The sequence below is a fragment of the Mesoplodon bidens genome, assembly GCF_964165515.1.
Source record: "Mesoplodon bidens genome assembly, chromosome: 6".
Classification (NCBI taxonomy): Eukaryota; Metazoa; Chordata; class Mammalia; order Artiodactyla; family Ziphiidae; genus Mesoplodon; species Mesoplodon bidens.
Window position 1 is genome coordinate 94,351,909 of NC_138162.1, and position 21,851 is coordinate 94,373,759.

The window sequence follows — 21,851 nt, forward strand, 5'->3', positions numbered from 1 at the left end:
GCAGTAGCCAAGTGTAAAGCTTCCTTCCAGGAGACACCGGCTCTCTGGAGGGCAGCAGAGGGAGAGCATGAAGACAGTGCCTGCCCTCCAAGGCCTCTGAACAGGATTACAGTCAACCCCTAGATGTGTGTTTAATTAGAAGCTTGCCCCTCAGGCCACAGCCATGATGATAAGCTAATAGGTCTTCTTCACAGAAAGATAGGCTTCTGGGTCTGTTGCCTCTTGCTGTGCCCCGGGGGTGGTAGCTGCTGAAGAATTCTTTCTCCTTTGGTTGTGTGAGACCCACAAGTGTAAGCGCCACTGCCTGCCAGAGCCAGGTGATGGAGATGTGTACTCTGGCATCAGCTGCAAAAATTGGGGTATGAGCTCCTTTCTGGGTGACACTGATTTTTACAGCCCCAGGGGACCAGGAATGCAAGCTCCACTTGCCTCCAGAGCCAGGTGGTCAAGAGGTATCCCCCGCCCCAGGTGGCAGCCACAGAGATCTGGGCACCAGGCACATGGAAAGAGCTCCTGATGGGAGAAGATACTGGTGCTCTGGAGCACAGCAAAGGGAGAGTGCGAAGATGGCCCCACCAGTCTCCATCCCTGGAGACTGTTCCAGCAGGCTTCTAGAGGTGTGTGTTAAATTAAGATGCCTGCCCCTCAGGTCAACACTAATATAAGCAGGTGAGCCTCCTTCACGTTAAATCAGGGCTTGATTGGCTGCCTCTGAGCTGGGCCCGGGGGCGGGTACATCTGAGCACAGGGCCGCTTTAAGAGCTGGCTCTCAGATAGCTACAGCTCTGCGTCTGAAGATGTGAGCCCTGTTGGTTTTCCAAGTTAGGGCTTTTGGGGGCTCGTCTCTCAGGTGCAGGTCCTAAAAGGTGAGGTGTCCAATGTGGGGTTCAAACTCTTTCCTTCTTGGGGAGAAGCTCCGGGTTTTGAGTTTTCTCCTGGTTGTGGCTCACTGGGGTGAGCTGGGGGTGGCGTTTATATCGAGATTGTATGCCCGTTTCCATGTGGTTTCCTTCTTGTTTGCCAGATGTGTAGTGGTCATTCAGCCGGACTTGGACTTTAGGTTTTCTTTCTTTCTTTTTTTTTTTTTTTTGCGGTACACGGGCCTCTCACTGTTGTGGCCTCTCCCGTTGCGGAGCACAGGCTCCGGACGCGCAGGCTCAGCGGCCATGGCTCACGGGCCCAGCCGCTCCGCGGCATGTGGGATCCTCCCCGACCGGGGCACAAACCCGCGTCCCCCGCATCGGCACGCGGACTCTCAACTGCGCCACCAGGGAAGCCCTAGGTTTTCTTAAGAGAAAAATTTTCCGTATGTAGCTGTGGACCCAGTGTGTCTGTGGGAGGAGGTGAGTTCAGGATTTTCTTATGTTGCCATCTTGAAACGGAACTTTTCTAGACTGAATTTTAAACACTCTTCAAATCATGCGACAGCTTGCTGCCTACAGGTTTTTAGAGAAAGTCATAGGAAACGAACTTTTTTTTTTTTTTTTTTTTTTTTTTTTTTGCGGTACGCGGGCCTCTCACTGCCGCGGCTTCTCCGCCGCGGAGCACAGTCTCCGGACGCGCAGGCTCAGCGGCCATGGCTCACAGGCCCAGCCGCTCCGCGGCATGTGGGATCCTCCCGGACCGGGGCACAAACCCACGTCCTCTGCATCGGCAGGCGAACTCCCAACCACTGCGCCACCAGGGAAGCCCATGAAAGGAACTTTTTAAGTAGTATCAATGCTAAAAGAATTATCCTGGCGGCGTAAAACATTGTGAAGGTTTTCCAAAGTGCTCCTTGACACAGTAGGGCCTCCATGATTGAGATTTGAACTCCTGTGATCTGCTTAATACTGACAAGGTTATTCTAAGGGCTTTGTGCTCTCAAACATGAGCAGCATGTTATTACCCTCGATTTCAACGGAACTTCTGAAATGCCAAGAGTTTGCCTGCTGTTCCTAAGCTCGGAGAAATATAATCTGGTCCAGCAGGTCGGAGGACCTTACGTTTGGATGTGGCCCACCGTGAATGTGAAATGCTAAGTCTTCATAGCCAGATCATTTGAAATGGCCTTTCAGTTCTTAATTAGTAGATGCTTTCTCTACCACTGACTACCTGGGAGTGACGTGAAGGAGAATTTGCCTAGTTTGCAGGGGGGCGCCTGGGAGAGCCATTATCACTCACAGTGTGTTAGAAATGAAAGATTGAAGAAAAGCTGATTAAAGCCCCAGCAGCTGCCTTCACAAATGAACTTCAGGAGAAAAAGCAGTTTAGTGTAAACGTGGCAAGTCTTCATATTGGAGCTTGATGAAATTAAAGGCAATGCCAGGTAATATAAACCACTGTTGAATCTTTCTTTTATTAAAACTGGGTTAAAACAAGGAGTAGAAATTTGTCAGGTGCAGTAATTACTTTGGTACTTTACTGATGAAAGCTCTCTTGGGCAAAGCCCTCCTCATCTCTTTTCCATTTCCTCCTAAGTTAGACTTTCAGCTGCTAGAAGAGAATAAATATGAGCTAAGAAGAGGGTAACTTCAAAGCCTATCCATTTATGCATTAAATATTTCTAAGGGTAATACTGGTGATGTTTTCCCTCACTCAGTTGCCCTGAATTACTACCTTGAGAAAATTTCTAGATTATTTGGTCAATTATATTCTTAGGGGAACAGAGAAACATACATGTTGGTGACCATAGAAACAGGAAAAAAAAAACTCTGATGAGACAACATCTGTTGCATGTGAAAATACTATAACCCAGCTGTTGCGGCTAAAGCAGGAGATGGAAGAAGGATACTGGGGCAGTAATAGTGGGATAAAAGAAACTGATAAAGAAGAGAAAAGTCTGTGAGGTCCTTGCTTGTAGTGTGGTCTTTGAAGCAGCATAAATGTCACCTGGAAGAAATCACCTGTTAGAAATGCAGAATCTCAGGTCTTACCCCAGAATACTGAGTCAGAGTCTGCCTTTTAATGTGATCTGCAGGTGATTCATATGAACTTTCCAGTTTAAAAAACTCTTGATCTATGGGCAGCCCTATAGATGCCCATCTAAGTGCTATCAAAGCCAGGGAGACCTATACAATTCAGAGGATATCCACAGCTTCTCAGAAGGCATTTGCAGAGGGCATGCCAGTGGAAGGAATTACACATTCAGTGCTGGTGAAGATAGCAACAAATAGCTAGAGAAATAGAAATTCACAGGAAATCTTTAATTTTTAAAATTTTATTTAAGTGTAGTTGACTTACAATGTTGTGTTAATTTCTGCTGTACAGCAGTGACTCAGTTATACATATATCTATTCTTTTCCATTATGGTTTATCACAGGATTTTTTAAAATAAATTTTATTTTATTTAGTTTTTTTTAAATTTTTGGCTGCATTGAGTCTTCGTTGCTGGGGGCGGGCTTTCTCTAGTTGTGGTGAGCAGGGGCTACTCTTTGTTGCGGTGCATGGGCTTCTCATTGTGGTGGCTTGTTGCGGAGCACAGGCTCTAGGCACACAGGCTCAGTAGTTCTGGCTCGCGGGCTCTAGAGCACAGGCTCAGAAGTTGTGGTGCACGGGCTTAGTTGCCCCGCGGCATGTGGGATCTTCCTGGACCAGGGCTCGAACCCATGTCCCCTGCATTGAATCCCCCAGGCGGATTCTTAACCACTGTGCCACCGGGGAAGTCCCTATCACAGGATATAGAATATAGTTCCCTGTGCTATACAGTAGGACCTTGTTGTTTATCCATTCTGTATATACTAGTTTGTACCTGCTAATCCTAAACTCTCAATACTTCCCTCCCCTACCTCCACTCCCCTTTGGCAACCACAAGTCTGTTCTCTGTCTGTGAGTCTCTGTTTCGTAGATATGTTCATTTGTGTCATGGACAAGAAATTTTTAGAGTTAAGGCAAGAAAGCTCTCTGATTTAAGGACTGAAATGGTGCAGTAGTAGAAAGGAGTTAAAACTCTTTGCAGTATATTTACTTGCTATGAAAAAAGGCACCGAATGATCCAAACAAGGGCAGCAAGGCTGAGTGTGAGACGTGGAGCTACTGGAAGCAGAAGGGACACTCAGTACCAGGCAGCAAGACAGGGGTGTGGTCCAGGATAAAGATCTGCTTCTAATCAATTTTTGCTCATAGCTTTTGTAGTGAGGTGGAGTTAACAATAAACCCAGACCATGGTCATCCACGTTAATTCTTAGTAATTTACTGCATATCCTTATCTATTCCCATGTGCACTTAAATTAACTCTTGAATAAACTCTACATAATTTGTTCGTAAATAGGTTTTGTTTCTTCACAAGCGTGGGTTCATTTCCCAGCTTTTATATGCCATGTGACTTTGACCACCTGTATCTTAGCCTCACTTGCCTGTTTCTTCAGCTTTAAAATGGGGATAACAGTAGTACTCACCTCAGAGGTTTGTTTGAGAGTTAAATGAATTAGTACATGTTATTTGCTTAAAAGAGCACCTGACATCTAGTTAGGGCTTAATAATTATTAGTTGTGATTATTATAAAGTCTTGAAATAAAAGTATCCATTCAGATACTTAAGGAGAGGCAGCTGAACCAGGAGGATTTAACCAGCACTGTCAATCACTCTGCTAGGACAGGTCACCTCAGTTAGACATACTATTTTTAGATGCTCCAGACCTTAAATATGGATAATAACATAAAAATCAGATAGGATTTTGAGTAGTCATAACTTAAATGTATTCTTATATACCTAAGGAATGAACTCCCTGGAAATGGAAAATCCATTAATTACCTTTGCTTCCAGAAATCTCTTTCATTTTCTTGGGTCCTTTCTATCCTTACTCATAGAAAGTACATGGAAGGCCAAGTCCATACCAGTAGTTCTTGGATAAATAGTGATAGCTGAAGTATTGTGGCTGAATTTCACTCCTTTAAAAATTGACTGAGGAATTGAACTTAATTTGTAGCTGTATTATGCATCTTGATCCATGTGACAGGAATGCTGGAAAATGATGTAGTGAAATTGTAAAATGTTTAGGATCAGCTGGATCTCATTAAGAATGAGCTATTTGTGCTTAAAACCTACTTGAGTGAAAAAATGTTTTTCTCAAGTACTTTGCAGTAGTTTTTCACGTGCATTTGGAAGATTTTCCTCTTCCTGCTCCTTCTGCTTTCTTGAGGGGCATTTCTGCAAGGAAATGTCATTATAAACACCAGTTGTCATAGGTGATGGCAAGAATCTCCAAAAGCAATGCATGTGAATAGCTCTCCTTGAAGAGGCAGGACAGTGATGGAAAGTAAATAAGTTTGACCCATGTTATAGACCGGATATCTGACAACTTTTCCTTCTGGTCGTGGTTCTGCTCTGACGTTGCTGTCAGCCCCCTTCTCGAAGCCTCTGTGTCCCATCTATGAAATCTGAACTAAAATATAAAATCACATATTCAACCAACTTAAAATTCTAGGCCTCTGTGATTAGGACCCTACACAAAGGAATTATGAAAAGCATTTCTAACCGATTAGTTAAATTTCCCCTGGTTTAGGAGAATTGGGGTCAGGGACCAACAGGAGACTACCCTGGGGAGACATGCAGGTCTTTTCCTGAATATACTTTACTTGGGTAAATGTAATTTCTGAGAATAATTTCTTTTCTTGATTTTTTTCCTTCGGTCTGGGGCCATGTTGGTCAGCCTTTTTTTTTTTTTTTTTTTTTTTTTTGCGTTATGCGGGCCTCTCACTCTTGTGGCCTCTCCCGTTGCAGAGCACAGGCTCCGGACGCACAGGCTCAGCGACCATGGCTCACGGGCCTAGCCGCTCCGTGGCATGTGGGATCTTCCCGGACCGGGGCACGAACCAGTGTCCCCTGCATCGGCAGGCAGACTGTGCCACTAGGGAAGCCCGGTCAGCCTTTTCGTAATATGAATTTTTATTTTCAAAATGGACTTTCTCACATCTCTCTCTGTACTACTGAAGATGTTGACAATCTATACAAAACCAGGAGAAAGAGGTCTTTGGGACGCTAATGCATTACACTCAGTCTCTTGGCCCAGGTGGCCCAGGTTTGGTGAGGAGGACATGGCAAAGATGCAAGGAAGTCCTGAGCCAGCAGGGATTACTGTAATTGAATTCCTGGGCAGCCCCTTGCTGCCTTCCAGCCCAGGCACACGTGTTTGCCTTTTTTCTATCTTCTGGCTTCCATAAATAATCCGCAAAGTGGACAGTTGGCGGCCAGAAAATCAATTGGCCCTTATATCTTCTCTAATTAATTTCTCATTGCCAAGCATTCGCAAGGCATTTGTAGGGAATAAACTAACTCTTCTACCTGTTACGGTGCTTTTGATAGATGACAAGACATAGATAGATTCAGGGTGGAACAAACAGGTAAAGTTCTATAGCTGAGTACACTCTATCTGGACTTCCTTTTATCTTGTGTAACTGTAGAGGATGATGTTTTCCCAAATACCATATTATTAATATAAATAATAATTAATTTAAATATGTTATCTTTTTTAACTCTACTTTTTTGAAACTACATTTGTGTTGTGTGACAGAAACTGTGGGTATTATAAGTAAATAGAAAATAGGGATGACAAAATGAAAAGTAAACTCATAAAGTACATGAACATTCCTAAGGCTTTGAAACATGCCTGTGAGGAGACCAGCAGACACATATATTGGGTGCTCAAGAAATATTTAATGGATGAATGGAATTTTCCAAAACAGTTATTTGTATTTCTTCCCACCGTCAGCTTAGGAGATAACCTATTTGTTTTATACTTGCCAATGTTGTTCATTTCTTTTCCTTTTTTTTTAACAATTTAAGTGATATATTCTTACTACACACCTATGAGAATGGCTAAAATTAAAATATTAAAAATACCAAATGCTGGTGAGAATGTAGAGCAACAGGAACTGTCATCCATTGCTGGTGAGAATGCAAAATTGTACAGCAACACTAGAAAACGGCTTGACAGTTTCATATAAAGGTAAACAGATACTTATCATAAGACTCTGCAAGCACACTCCTAGGTATTTGCCCAAGAGGAATGAAGATTCGTGTTGATATAAAAACTCTACACAAATGCTTAGAGTAGCTCTATTCATAATCACCCTAAACTAGAAACAGCCTAAATGTGGGCTTCAGTGGGCAAGTGAATAAACAGACTGCTGCATTCATGTGATGGAATTCTACTCAGCAGTATAAAGAACAAATTTTTGATGCACATAACAACTTGGATAATCTCAAAGGCACTATGCTGAGTGAAAGAAGCTAACCTCAAAAGACTACATAGAGCATGATTTTCTCAAGGAATCAGAACTACAGTTGACCCTTGAATAATATGGGAATTAGGAATGCCAACCCCCCACAAGTCAAAAATCAGAATATGACTTTAGAGTTAGCCTTCCTCATCCACGGTTTTGCATTGGCAGATTCAACCAACCTTGGATCGTGTAGTACTGTAGAATTTACCATTGAAAAAAAAGTCCTATATAAGTGGACCTGCGCCATTCAAACCCATGTTGTTCAAGGGTCATCCGTATAGTGATGGGGAGTAGGTCAGTGGTTGCTAGGGGTTTGAGGCCAGGAGAGTGTGTGACTATAAAGTGAGAGCAATGGGGAGTTTTTTTGGGTGTAATGAAACTGCTCTGTATCCTGACTGTGCTGATGGTTACATGAACCCATACATGTGCTATAATTTATAAAAGTGTACCTCAAAAATGAGCCAATTTTATGGTATCATAATTTTTTTAACAAAATTTTTAATTAATTAATTGATTTATTTTTGCTGTGTTGGGTCTTCGTTTCTGTGCGAGGGCTTTCTCTAGTTGTGGCAAGCGGGGGCTACTCTTCATCACGGTGCACGGGCCTCTCACTATCACGGCCTCTCCTGTTGGGGAGCACAGGCTCCAGACGCGCAGGCTCAGTAGTTGTGGCTCACGGGCCTAGTTGCTCCGCGGCATGTGGGATCCTCCCAGACCAGGTCTCGAACCCATGTCCCCTGCATTAGCAGGCAGATTCTCAACCACTGCGCCACCAGGGAAGCCCCGGTATAATAAGTTTTAAAACGAAGTGAAAAAAACATACATTCTTATTGAAGACTGTTAAACAATAGGAAGCGTAAAAGTAAAATGGAGTCTTCACTCCTCACCTCCCTAACTCATACCAGGATGTGTATCCTTTCAGAGCTATCTATGCTGTTCTGACAGGCTGAGAGTTGCTGGGAAAGACATCAACTCAGGAGCCACATGGCCTTGATTTGTCCCAGCCCCACCACTTAATTGTAGCTTTGTGACTTTGGGCAAGTTACTTAACCTCTCTGTTTCTCATGTTTCTCTTTCTTACATACAAAATGGTGCTTATAGCTTGTTATTTACATAACAAGCACTGTAAGCATTTGCCATTTTTACTATAGGAACATACGACATGCACACGTAAAATCGGTTTGTATTTGTATCGTTTTGACATCTTTTGTTCATTTGACATTACATAATTAATATCTTTCCATGTCAGTATATAAAGATCTTCCCTACTTCTGGGAATTCCAAAGGCTGCATAGTAGTAGTCTATTATATATATATGAATTAAAATGTATTTAATTTTACATATTTATAAATATATATTCAATACATTCATATTAAATTTAATATTATATACCCTATTTATAATATAATATATTTAATAATGTTCTTATTGATGAAGGCACCCTTTTTAACTTAAACTGGTTTTTTATTTTTGAAAAATTTTCTCTACCAATCGGATCCCAATGTGCTCGCAATCTTCCAGGATTTGTTCACAGTTCATAGTTCACTGCTTGTACCCTTTTCTCCCTTCTCATCCTCTTCTTCCCCTTTCTCCTTCTTTTAAAAATCTTTTCCATAAGTTCCATGGGCTTTTCGGGAGGCATTGGACGTGATGTGTGTCTTCAGTCCGTCATCTTGAATCAGAAGCTCTTACCTGCCTAACATCCTTTCTTAAACCCATCCTATGAGTCAGGGGAAGTATTGAGGCAGAAGATTGCAGTGCTTAGGGAAGAAAACTGAACTTAAGCCGGGAAATTTGAGTGTGAATTCTGCTTAGCATCCATTAGCTGGCTGAAGGTGGGCATTCACTTCAGATTCTCTGGTTCTCAGTTTCAATTGTAAAATGATATGCTTAGACTAGATGAACTCTAAAATTCTGTTACCTCCACTTACAAAATGGTGACACTAAGGCTCACAGAAATGATTTGCCAGTGGTCATCCAGGAAGTGAGATGTAGACTTGAGTCTTGAACACGTGTCTTAGGATTTCAAATCACAGGTGCACCAAGCCAACCTGAGCAATGCCACCTCAAGAACTGAGAGTGAAGGGGACACATCTCTCTGAGAGCCATTTCCTACCATGTGTGGACGTGGGCACGTGTGCCCCCACACAGAGGCTGTCTCAGGAGGTCGCCTCGTGGCTCTCATACGCCTGCCCTCCAGTGGACAGAGCTGTGGTCTAGAACGTTGCCTGCTCCTCCTCTCGTGGGGCGGGGGCGGGGGTGTAGCTCGGCTTTGGCCCAGCACTGAGAAGCAGCCCTGTACAGATGGTGGTGCGGCTGCGTGCACAGTGGTCGGGCCTCCCAGCACTGGAGAGCATGGCTGAGCTGGTTCCGAACTCGCTCTGACAACATTCCTCTCCTGGCAGCCATGTAATCTCTCCTCCAGCCTTGTGCAAGCAAATGGCTTTGCAGCGGCTCCCCTCAGTCCTGGTGTAAGCAAGGTACAAGCATCAGGGCTGTGCCTTTGTATACATTTCCCTTATTTGGATCTTTCCACAAGGCCTTCCCTAGATGTCAATTTCCTCCTTCCTTTCCATGGATTTCCCTTTGGGTTGTATGAACACGGTTTTTCTTTTTAGTCAATATTAGGATGACTTTTAAAAATTTGCAGCAAAACCCCTAACTCCTCTAAACACACAAACAAACAAGCCAACAGAAAATCAAACCAGCAAACAGACGCATCCTACAAATCCATTAAAAGTGCTTCTTCAACACAATCTCATCAGCCTCTAGTTAGGGGACGGTGTACTTGTTTCTTACACGGTTTAAGAATTGAGTGCTCGTCCGTTGCCCCACACCTTTAGCTTCTTTGGAACATGAGCTTCTGGAGTGCTGATCTGTCACTTCATTCTTTCTGGCCGCCTCCTTCCTTCTCCTTTACCTGGTTCTGTCCATTCCCTGAGTCTCATGCAACTATACCATCTGGCCGACCTTTTGGTTACTCCAGACCAGCTGTTCTCAACTCTGGCTGCACGTTAGAATCACTTGGGGATTGAATTTGTCTTTGTTGGATTCTAGGTGTGCATATATTTAAACATACCTTAAGTGACCTGTACACAGAGGGGGTAAGAAATGGATAACATCTGTTAAATGGGATCAACTCCTTCCTTTTTCTACCTACCTAATCTAGCTTCTTTCCTCTTTCGGTGGTTCTCAGAGAGAAAATAGGGGGTTCCCTTGGGCGGTTGTTGGCTTTCAAGCCTTTGATCTGACAATGCATTCATAACTCTCTGGGAGTGTGGTACCCACCCTACAGGCTTATAGTCACTCTTAGAGGTCACAGGATGAACACGAGGTACAGCGTGATTTTTCGCTTGCTTTATAATTTTCTCTATATCACTCTTTCATTCATAGTTTAGAAACAGTAGATGAATTATGTAGGCTTTTTAGACTCCTCAATAAAAGGAGAAGGGGAAAGGGAGCTCTAGGTTGAAGAAATTTGCATAGAAAGAAAGTATGCCCCAGTCACTGCACATTTCAAGATATGTGATATCAGTATTTGAAATGTTTTTGAGTCTGGTTCTTTATAAAATACTTAGGGGCATCCTGGCTGTAAAGACACAAGGCATTTTGCACAGGTTGTATGTTTAAGCTCATGGGAAGAGAGTCATAAAGCACATCTTCCATATCCACCTTCTGTTGGGTATTGAGAAAACTCTTTTCTCTTCGTCTAAGCACCTGTGTTGAATTTGGTAGCTGTGGTGTTTGGACTGATTCAGCAGTAATTACTCTCCAGGCTAATTATGAGCTCTGTTGTCATTTTGCTAGATGTAATTAAACTGCATAGCTGGAGAAAGTTGGGGAACTCTGGTTTCCAAGAAAACTCTTCCCTGTAACTTGGCAAGGAGCTCAAGAGTGTCAACATAATCAGCCAATTAAATATAAGCTGGAAGCCCGATGTCCTTCAGGATGAGTTTCCATGAAGAAGACAAATGTATATTCACAAGAGGCACCTGCTGTTTTACTGCTGCCTTTTTGGAAATACTGCTGCTTGGAGTATTCTAGAGGTTTTCTCTCATTAATCCTCTTGATAGCTTTATTAAACAGGAAGCAGAGCAAACATTTTAGTCCCTTTCAAACAGATGAGATGATTAACATCGTGAAGGTCAACTGTCTTGTCAAAGAGCATAGTGACCACGGGTCAGAAGAAATTTCAGTAATGTATTTCCTTTAAAAATGTGATGATTGTCTACATAGATTTCTATAGCAACCATCAAATACATGATTATACTAGCATAAAGATATGAATTGGTGAATAAATTCTTTAAGTCTTTTGGGGCCAAGGTTCTGTTCCATTTTTTAGTCTAGGGTAAGGAGATACCCTAACAAACGTGGGTGTTGCTGAATCACACTGGCCTTGGCCTTGCTCAGAAGGGCCACTTTGAAGAGATGAGGAAGAAGGTGCATCTGGTCCGTCTTTCCATAAAAATCAGCCCTGGTAACCTGTTTGGCAAATAAGTTGCAGGCTTCCAATGCCTGACATAGGTAGAAAGACATATCGTACTTTGTTATTTTAAACAGGTTTTAATGCTTTATCTCTGAGCAGACTCTTTGCCTTGGTGTGCACAGAATACATGGTCAAGGAGAAAGCATTTAAAGCATGGGACAGCTACTCTCGTTGCTGTGTTTCCAAAAGCATGTGTGGGTGTGTACATGAGCTCCACCAGTGATACTCAAGAACTCAGGATGATTTGGGGAGGTACATTGACTCATATAGGTAGAGTTTTATACTGTTGGATATTTTTCATAGTTTTATTTATGGCAAGGGATTTCCATTTAAAAGAGTAAGGAATAAGAATGTCCTGTTGAAAATAAATTTATCTAAGTAAAACTGTGACCCATATAATTGTTAAATAAATAATGATATGGGTAACGTGTGGGTAGAGGTACAATTATGAAGGTGGCACTCGAATGACTAAGGTTTAGGTCACAGGGGCCTCTATCCGTTCTCTCCTACTCCTGGTAAGAGATTTACCTTCTTGATTCCTTTGCCTCTACAGTAATTCCATTTTGTTAAAGGTGGGTCAGATAAGAAAACTAATGTGTTGTACCATTAAGTCACAAATATGTATTCCGTTGCTATTGCAATAATGAAAAGATAAGGAAAACCACACTTAAACTCTGCCTTGAGTCTCCGAATTAATTTTAGTGCCCAGTCATTTGACTAACAAAAGTTTGGGTCTTACAAACATATGACTTAGTGCCTATAATAACCACAGATTATGATTATTCCCTGAGAGTGTTTCTTCTTTCCCTGCTCTGCTGAAAACAAACAGCCATAGTAAAAACTCGGTTTCTTCCTAACCATGGACAAACTAAATGGCAAGAGATCCAGGCTTTGCATATTGACTTTGGCTTTGGAAAAATAAGGGAAACTCTAAAGGACAATATGCCAGTCCACATTTCCTGACACACACAACACGGATAATCTCACTTACCTTGTGCTAAGTGAAAGAAGCCAAACTCAAAATGTTACATACTTGTTGATTACATTTATATGACTTTCTGGACAAAGTCAAACTATGGGGACAGAAAACTTATTAGTGATTGTCAGGGGGCTACAGGTTGACTTCCAAGGGGCAGGGAAAAATTTTCAGGATGCTGGAACTATTCTCTATCTTCATTATGGTGGAGGTTGTAAGACTATATCCATTTGTCAAAACTCTTAGAACTGTACGCTAGAAAGGGTGAATTTTACTGGCTGTAAATTATACCTCAATAAACCTGACCGAAGAACAAATAAATGTTCTTAGTGTTCCATAAGAAGAATTACAAGTAAAATATGAAATAATAGTCAAAGCAAAACGAAAAGCCACAAATACCTGCAAATCATTTCTTGAGGGTGGAGAAAATCAGTCTCAAATTGCAAATTGATTTACCTTGATAGACAGCCTCTTAATCTGTATGTCTAGAGTGAAAATATCAAGTGTATCCTTTTATACAAACTGTTTCCATTCAATCTTTTTTTTTGTTCACGACTAGATTCATTTCAGCCCTACTGCTCCTCATAGTTTGAACAATTTATCATGGCAAAGCGTGCTTTCTCTGGTCGGGTATTATATTAGTACATCGCTGTCAATGATTGCCCTGTAGCAGTTTTTTTCATATAAAACACACTCTACCTTTGGTACAATTAGGGAATGCCTAAGAGTGGAAATGATGGAGAAATTAGGAACATATAAACTTTTGGAGATAACGTACTCCGAATTAGTTCGGAATGGCCAACTTTTAAAATAGTGTGATCAGGTACAGATAAGGTTTGTAGCCCCTCTTACCTTGCATGTCCCCCTGTCCCCATGCTCATGAGATTGTATGGAACATTTTGGCTCCCCTGGGTGTCTTCAGTCTGTGAGTTCCTTAGGAGCAAGAGACATATTCATTTTTGTATCCTATTTCCTAGCACAGTGCTTGTAGGAACTAAAAATTGCTTCTGAATGAATAAGTGAAAACTTATGGCTTTCTAATGATCTTAAATGAATCATTACCATGTAAAAACGGACGTTTGCAAGGAGTTGGGCAAGTGACATGAATTCTGACGTGCCAAGATGGACACATGAGGCCATATGTCTGTGATACTGTAGGTGTAGCTTTTCTTGGAGGCATGTGGCTGGACTTGAAGTCTTCTTGAAACTTGTTCTAGTTGCTGGTTGGTTAAAGTAAGAACTACTCAAAGCTTTTAATGCATTAATTAAAATTTGTTTAAAGTAGTCTAATAATGAAAATTAAGTCATTTAGGAAAAAAATGATGCATTTTTAAAGGTTCCTCTGCCTTGCAAATATAATGAATTATCAAAGGTTACACATATTTTATAGACACTGTTTTCTTTCTTTTTCTTTTTTTTTTTTTTTTTTGCAGTATGCGGGCCTCTCACTGTTGTGGCCTCTCCCATTGCGGAGCACAGGCTCCGGACGCACAAGCTCAGCGGCCATGGCTCACGGGCCCAGCCGCTCCGCGGCATGTGGGATCTTCCCGGACCGGGACACGAACCCTGTCCCCTGCACCGGCAGGCGGACTCCCAACCACTGCGCCACCAGGGAAGCCCTAGACACTGTTTTTATAGGACTAATTGACTTTCTTTTGAAGCACTGGTATATTGTTGCAATTCAGATCATTCCATAGTTCAAGTAAGAGGTCCCTTTTCCTCATGGCTTTTTAGGGAAGTCTTTTAAAGTAATACATGAAAATCTGATTAATATATAGTCTGGTTTTCATAATTGTATCTGTTGTGATTCAAGGACTGATTTAAGATTTCTATTTCATTTTATTTTTCTTGTTTTGTGGCAATCACAGACAGTTAGCCATGTTCACCTTCTGATACCTATGACACAATTTTCATATCACAGAAGGCAGAACTCACCTTACCAAGCCCTCAGGATTGTTTACTGATTATAGACTCAGTTAATTCTTCTCAAACAGTGCAAACAGTCAAGGTCAGCTCCTTTTTGTTGATTTGTTTCCAAGAGGCCTCGTAGGATACTGCCCACCTCTGTAGCTCCATTTCACAATTGATCTTGGCTGTGTTTCCCTTCACACATTGTATTTATCATCATTTCACTTATCCCAGACTTACTAATCAATACACCAATTAACAAATATTTGCTGAGTTCTTTTTGTGGTGGCACATGATATTTATCTTGCCCAGGAGACATTGCCTTTCCTATGGTAACTACATTTAGGTTTCCCTTTGGGGCGTCTCTCCCTACATCTCTCAGTCATGTGCTTTGGAAGCAGCAGAGCTCCAGCAGTGGGCACATGACTCAGACTGGCCAATCAGTGTAGTCCATTTCTCTGGCCCCAGTGAATTGTGTGGTGATGGGCACACGACATGAAACAGTCCATTAGGAATGAATTCCATGACTTTGGACTAAAACTGTTGGGAAGAGAAGCTGTCTTTCTCCCAGGGTTACTAACCAGGTGCAGTATTTCTGGGGCTATCTTTAATCCCACTATTAGAGGATCTTTGAAGAAGGAAGCCAATATAGAGAAAACCAGACCCAAGGAATGGAGAAAGAAATTCTTATGTCCCTTTAAAAAGCCTGATCCGGGCTTCCCTGGTGGCGCAGTGGTTGAGAGTCTGCCTGCCGATGCAGGGGACATGGGTTCGTGCCCCGGTCTGGGAGGATTCCACATGCCGCGGAGCGGCTGGGCCCGTGAGCCATGGCCGCTGAGCCCGTACATCCGGAGCCTGTGCTCCGCAACGGGAGAGGCCACAACAGTGAGAGGCCCGCGTAGCAAAAAAACAAAAAACAAAAAAGCCTGATCCAACTGTGTCTGAAGCTGATATCAGGCTACACGTGTACCTTAGAACATACACAATTTCTGTCCTTCACTAAAAAGGACTACTGGTTAAAATGCTCACATGTGCAAAGATTCTGAAAAATACAAATTTCTGGTTTCCAAGGGTTTACAATAGATCAGAAAGAATAAAATAGAATCATATCAAGTTAGCATTACTCTTCAAAAGTATGCTATTTTTTCTCTCTATCCCTGAAATTATTCAGGATTGTTTGCATATATTCCTTTCTTCCAAGATAGATTGCAGAGAAGAGAGCCTGATCTTCTATTCACCTCCTTTTTCTTAATATCTAGCAAAGCGCTTGTACATGGAAAATAGTCAATAAATTTTTATTGAATTTATCTGAAAAGACAACTAATGGTACTCAGGGATTTATGGTAAATGAGTAGTTTAGATCATGACATCCTATTTTATGTTAAATCACATTTTTTGTCCTCTGGGCCAGGTCTTCATTCAGATTGCTACCACTAGATAATTTGTGTTTTGTTTTGCTTTCTTGAGCAAAGCCATGGCTCAATACTAGACAGAGGCAGCTTTGTGGGGATAGAAGAAGGGGAATTGAGAAAGCCTCCAGGGATTTATGTTTTACAAGGAATATGCTCCATTATCAAAATAATGTTAAATTATCTTGTTCACTTAACTTTAAATTGATAAACCATAAAATTTTAATGAGGAAAAGAGAGAGGAAGATTCACTCCCAATAATCAAAAGTATATGCAATAATAACATCTTGATCATAATCATTGTTTTTGACCTTTCCTAGCTCAAATAACTCAGCCACTTTTACATAGTTGCAGTGTAGAACCATTTTGTCACTAGTTAATTAGAACCAAATGCCCTGACAAGGTCTGATTCTTTCTTTATTCTCAGAGCTGTGAATCTTTTTTCTTCCTGGACCAAACTAAAGTGAACTTCGTTCCTGTCTGATATTTATCCAGCTTCAAAAGTGGAAGCACCTGAAGCTACTTTGTTCAAGGTAAGTGAACTAGATATCTGCAGTTAATATTTATTTCTTTTAAATTTTAATCGATACAGGCATGTGTGGTCTTATATGAGGATGCATATAAAACAATGCTCAAAACAATGCTTTTATTACAGTAGCTAAGATTCACAGAAGGAACTGAAAATGCATGAGTGATATTCAACACCTCTATCTTTTTCTCTTGGGTTATGTCATTCTATAGGATGAAATAATGATGGTTAAAGTTTAATTCGTTTCTATGTTTTTTTTAACAACTTTATTGGAGTATAATTGCTTCACAGTGGTGTGCTAGTTTCTGCTCTATAACAAAGTGAATCAGCTATACGTACACATATATCCCCATATCTCCTCCCTCTTGCGTCTCCCTCCCACCCTCCCTTCCCCACCCCTCTAGGTGGTCACAAAGCACTGAGCTGATCTCCCTGTGCTATGCGGCTGCTTCCCACTAGCTGTCTATTTGACATTTGATAGTGTATATATGTCCATGCCACACTCTCACTTCACCCAGCTTACCCTTCTCCCTCCCTGTGTCCTCAAGTCCATTCTCTACGTCTGTGTCTTTATTCCTGTCCTGCTCCTAGGTTCTTCAGAACCTTTTTTTTTTTTTTAGATTCCATATATATGTGTTAGCATATGGTATTTGTTTTTCTCTTTCTGACTTACTTCACTCTGTATGACAGACTCTAGGTCCATCCACCTCACTACAAATAACTCAATTTCGTTTCTTTTTATGGCTGAGTAATATTCCATTGTATATATGTGCCACATCTTCTTTATCCACTCATCTGTCGATGGACACTTAGGTCACTTCCATGTCCTGGCTATTGTAAATAGAGCTGCAATGAACATTGTGGTACAAGACTCTTTTTGAATTATGGTTTTCTCAGGGTATATGCCCAGTAGTGGGATTGCTGGGCATATGGTAGTTCTACTTTTAGTTTTTTAAGGAATCTCCATACTGTTCTCCATAGTGGCTGTATCAATTTACATTCCCACCAACAGTGCAAGAAGATTCCCTTTTCTCCACACCCTCTCCAGCATTTCTTGTTTCTAGATTTTTTGATGATGGCCCCTCTGACTGGTGTGAGGTGATACGTCATTGTAGTTTGGATTTGCATTTCTCTAATGATTAGTGATGTTGAGCATCCTTTCATGTGTTTGCTGGCAATCTGTATATCTTCTTTGGAGAAATGTCTATTTAGGTCTTCTCATTTTTGGATGGGGTTGTTTTTTTGATATTGAGCTGCATGAGCTGCTTGTAAACTTTGGAGATTAATCCTTTGTCAGTTGCTTCAAATATTGGCAAATATTTTCTCCCATTCTGAGGGTTGTCTTTTCATCTTGTTTATGGTTTCCTTTGCTGTGCAAAAGCTTTTAAGTTTCATTAGGTCTCATTTGTTTATTTTTGTTTTTATTTCCATTTGTCTAGGAGGTGGGTCAGAAAGGTTCTTGCTGTGATTTATGTCATAGAGTGTTCTGCCTAGGTTTTCCTCCCTTTCTATGGTTTTATTAGATAACTAACATCATAGGTTTTTCATGAGACGGACCCCTGAAATAAGTTTGAATTTCAGCACCGCCATTTGTCAGAGCTGTTAATTGTAGACAAGTCACTTACCTTTGCCAGCCTGTTTTCTCATCTGTTCCTCATGGAGTTGCTGTGAGGACCAAGTATTCTAATGTACGTGAGGTCAAAGGACAATGGTAGTAGTAGCAAGAGCTACAGATTAGCTGGAGTAGTAATTCTGTACAAGCTTTCCCTATATCCTCCCTAAGAAACTTGATGTAAAGGCAATTCCATTTTTCCCCAATGTTGAATGGGCCATATGGCTGGCTAGGCCCCCTCTTTCTTCACATTCCACCTGTGTCCCTCAGGGATGTGTATGCGGTTGAACTGGTATCCTTCCAGGATGGAGGGAAACTGTTCTTCAGTTCAGGGTACCCCTCTAGGAAACATGAGAATGACAAATAATAAAAAAGAACCAGCCCCAAATGCTGTCAAATTGTGAGTACAAAACTAATGTTGGTTTTCATGTCGCTGAATTTTTTGTTAAAGGAATTAAATTCTAACAAAACTAGCTTTGGTCAAAGAAGTTGACCCAATTTCATACAAGAAATAAGGATGTTACTGGGAATTGAACAGGTTATTGCTAGAATAATAAAGACGACAAGAGGAAGAATTATGGTCTCTTTTGTTCTCTCTTGAATCCCAGCTAGTAAAGTTGTGCCTGGACTATAAGAGGTGCTCAGTATATAATTATTGAATAAATGAGTGAATGCTGCTAAAAAAAAATAACAGGTGGACTTGGGCTGATTTTTAAGCATGATAAGTGTGCCATGTAAAATAAACTAGATAGAAGCAACATAGTTAAGCCAGGAAGCTGAAATTCCTCTTCTCTGAAGATCTCTAAGAGCAGGTTCAACTCCCATTTCTCCAAGATCCTGTCAGTTTACCTTTTGAAAAGAGGATAGGCCAGATATATTCTGAGGTTGAAAGGCTCTAGAACTCTCATGGAAAGTTCCATATATGTGTGAAAGGTCTTTCGTCATCTTGGAACTTGGAGAGCTTTGCCAGGCACCACAAATATTTATCCACAGTTAGTCTTTTATCCCCAATCATGCCTTAAGACAGATTTTCCTGCTACAGATCCATTTTGCTTCTGACACTCATTTGTTGCAAGCCACCAGTTACCTGTGTGTGCAGGTGATAATGACCCCAGTGATATTTATTCATAGTTCACTTTTCCTTCACAGAAAGCAGGAAACAGTTCCTCATTAGTATCTGGGCCATATGTAAATAGCTGAATGACATTGTTGCTTTCTGTCCGCAAAGGAGAGAAATTTTGCTCAGGGTTTCACAGATAATACTGATTTTTTTGTGTCCCAGATCATGTTCAGGATATCATCATACATTGTGGTTCTACTTTCCTTTTGAAAATAATGTAGTAGATCAAAGTACTTATTTCTTTTATGTGAATAATGCCTTATTCATTTAAACTCCTAATATGAAACAAGAATATTTATTAAAAGATTTCATGGAAATTTGGGGTAGAAAACAGTGCTCGTTTTATAAGCAATTGGAAATCAAATGGTAATTATTTTGAGAAAGAACTTTCTTATTACCATGGTGGGCTACTGACAATTGTTTAGGATAAGCTAACTAATTTAATAATTAAGTGACTATATTTGTTGCCCAAATCTCTGAAAATGGACGGGTTTCATGTTAAATGGTCTAATGTATATGAAGCCAAAGCACAATTTTTGTTGTTTTTCTGGTTTGATTACTTAATAGATACAGTACCAGAAACAAACCACAGCCTAGAAGCCCCCATCATAGCTAGAATACATCTCAGGAAGACATAATTGGAAGATAAGTTTGAACCAATGAAACCCACAGAGCAGAAAGATACCATTACAGATTTAAAGATCATATATCTTATACACTTTAAGATAAAGTTGATGAATCTGAAGGACCCAGATCAGTAAAACCAATTTAGTCACATTGCATATGTAAAGAAAAGACAATGGGTCTAGTGAAACTAAGATGACTAACATAGCAAAAGACTTCAGTGCTCTCTAGTTTGCTTTGAAGGTATAATTTATGAAGATGCTTTAAGGTCATATGTAATACAAATGACAGTATTTCTAGAGATATATTTGTGCTCTGTAGGATTCATGAGTAATAATGCCTGGAGCACTCCAACAAAGGTAGTTGCATGAATTAATGGAGCAATCTGGGCATCAGTCCAATAAAAATGTTGGCTGAATGCTTTCTTGGGGGGAAAAGATGCTGAGAACAGGAGAGTTATAAGCAATTGATGCTGGTTAAATAGAACATCTTCCTTACTCTTTTCAGCTTGCTTCTGAACTAAGTCAGCTGTGTGTCTTTGAGAGAGGAAGAAGAAGACTTTAAGGGGCAAGTTTACTTTAATGCAAAGAGTCAATTTTCAAGTAACGTACTTCTTTTTGGGTAGACTGACCTGAGTATGAAAACCCAGGCTTACTAGCAAGCCCTTAGTTATAAAGTCTCTGCATTTAATGCTGATATCTCAGCTTTATGCTGCACACTTCCTATAAGATCAAAGTACAATATGTAATTCTCAATTTCAATGCAACTACATATTTGAATAAATTTATTTTGTGTTGGGAACAGTGGGAAGAAATGGAGTCAGTTAACCAGGTCTAATAGGAAGAGTTCCCTTCTCTCTTGGCTTGAGGTCTTCCATGGGGACATAAAGAAATAAAAACTCTAGGCTCATAAGAACTTCTGTGTCCCACTTGCCAATCAAAAATAGAAGGCAACTGGTTGTCTTTAAGTGATTGGTAGTGGGCATGGAAGAAAAGAGCATGCTGTGGAATAGCTGGGCTGGGTGGAGTGTCACATGCTTTTTAGAATTGGTCTGAAGGTCACTCTCTCCGTTTATAGCCATGGAATGGATGGAGACCAAATTCAGTGTCAGAATGTTTGAAATCCATCCTTATTCTATAACTTTCTAGCCATGTTACTCAGGGCAGGTGGCTTAACTTCTCTGAGGAGAAGTTTAACTTTTTAAATTTACACAATTGGAAAAATAAAACTCTCCTCTGTGTCTTACAATCATTTCCTGAGACGCTATTGAAATAATGTATGCAGATGTGTTTTGCTGGTTGAGGAGAACTATGCCATTGTGAAGTGTGGACATTATTATTCTCTCTAATGGAAAGCTCCCTGAGGGTTTATACCGTTCATAAACCTCTTCCAGCTGCCTACTTTATTTCCCAAACCCTCCTCCTTTGGCTCTTCTTGTTGTTCTAATTACATCCAGGAGGACAACTCCATTAGGAATTAATGAGCTTTAGTACCTTCATTTGCCATCTGCTCCCCTCCCCCTTTTGACAAATGAAGGTGTGTCTCAGCCTCAAGACCTTATGTTGACTGTAGCCAGGCAGATGTAGCCAGCGTGATTCAGATGAGAAAGATTCTTTATTCCATGGTACCAAGGTCACATTTGGATTTGGTGCTGCTTTTGGAAGCCAGATGGCGACTGGAAGGTGAGAAGAGCCTCTGTTTAGAGCCCTGCTATGGAACACACTGGCCCCACTGGCATTCATTTATTCAAGCAGGCGTTTATTCATTCAATTAACATTTACTGTGTCTGTTATATGCCAGACACTGTGCTAGATGGCAAGGATATAAAGTTGAATGAGACGGACTCTTTTCCTTGAATTGCTCACAGCCTACTGGAGGAGATAAATACATGTATCCAGGTAACTATAGTGCAATATTTGATGTGCTCTAATAGTCCTATAGCACTGAGTCTAGGTTCAGATATAGGGAAAGTTAGAAGAGCTGA

The 21,851-nt window shown here is 41.0% G+C and overlaps 1 long non-coding RNA gene across 5 annotated transcripts in view; it reads left to right on the forward strand.

The window, feature by feature from the left end:
• Positions 1–21,851, forward strand: part of LOC308619363 — a 178,488-nt gene that overhangs the window by 121,749 nt on the left and 34,888 nt on the right. For all 5 annotated transcript variants that reach the window (XR_014016157.1, XR_014016158.1, XR_014016159.1 and 2 more), the window contains exon 3: positions 16,410–16,515. This is a non-coding gene — a long non-coding RNA (uncharacterized lncRNA). The remainder of the gene's footprint in view (positions 1–16,409; positions 16,516–21,851) is intronic.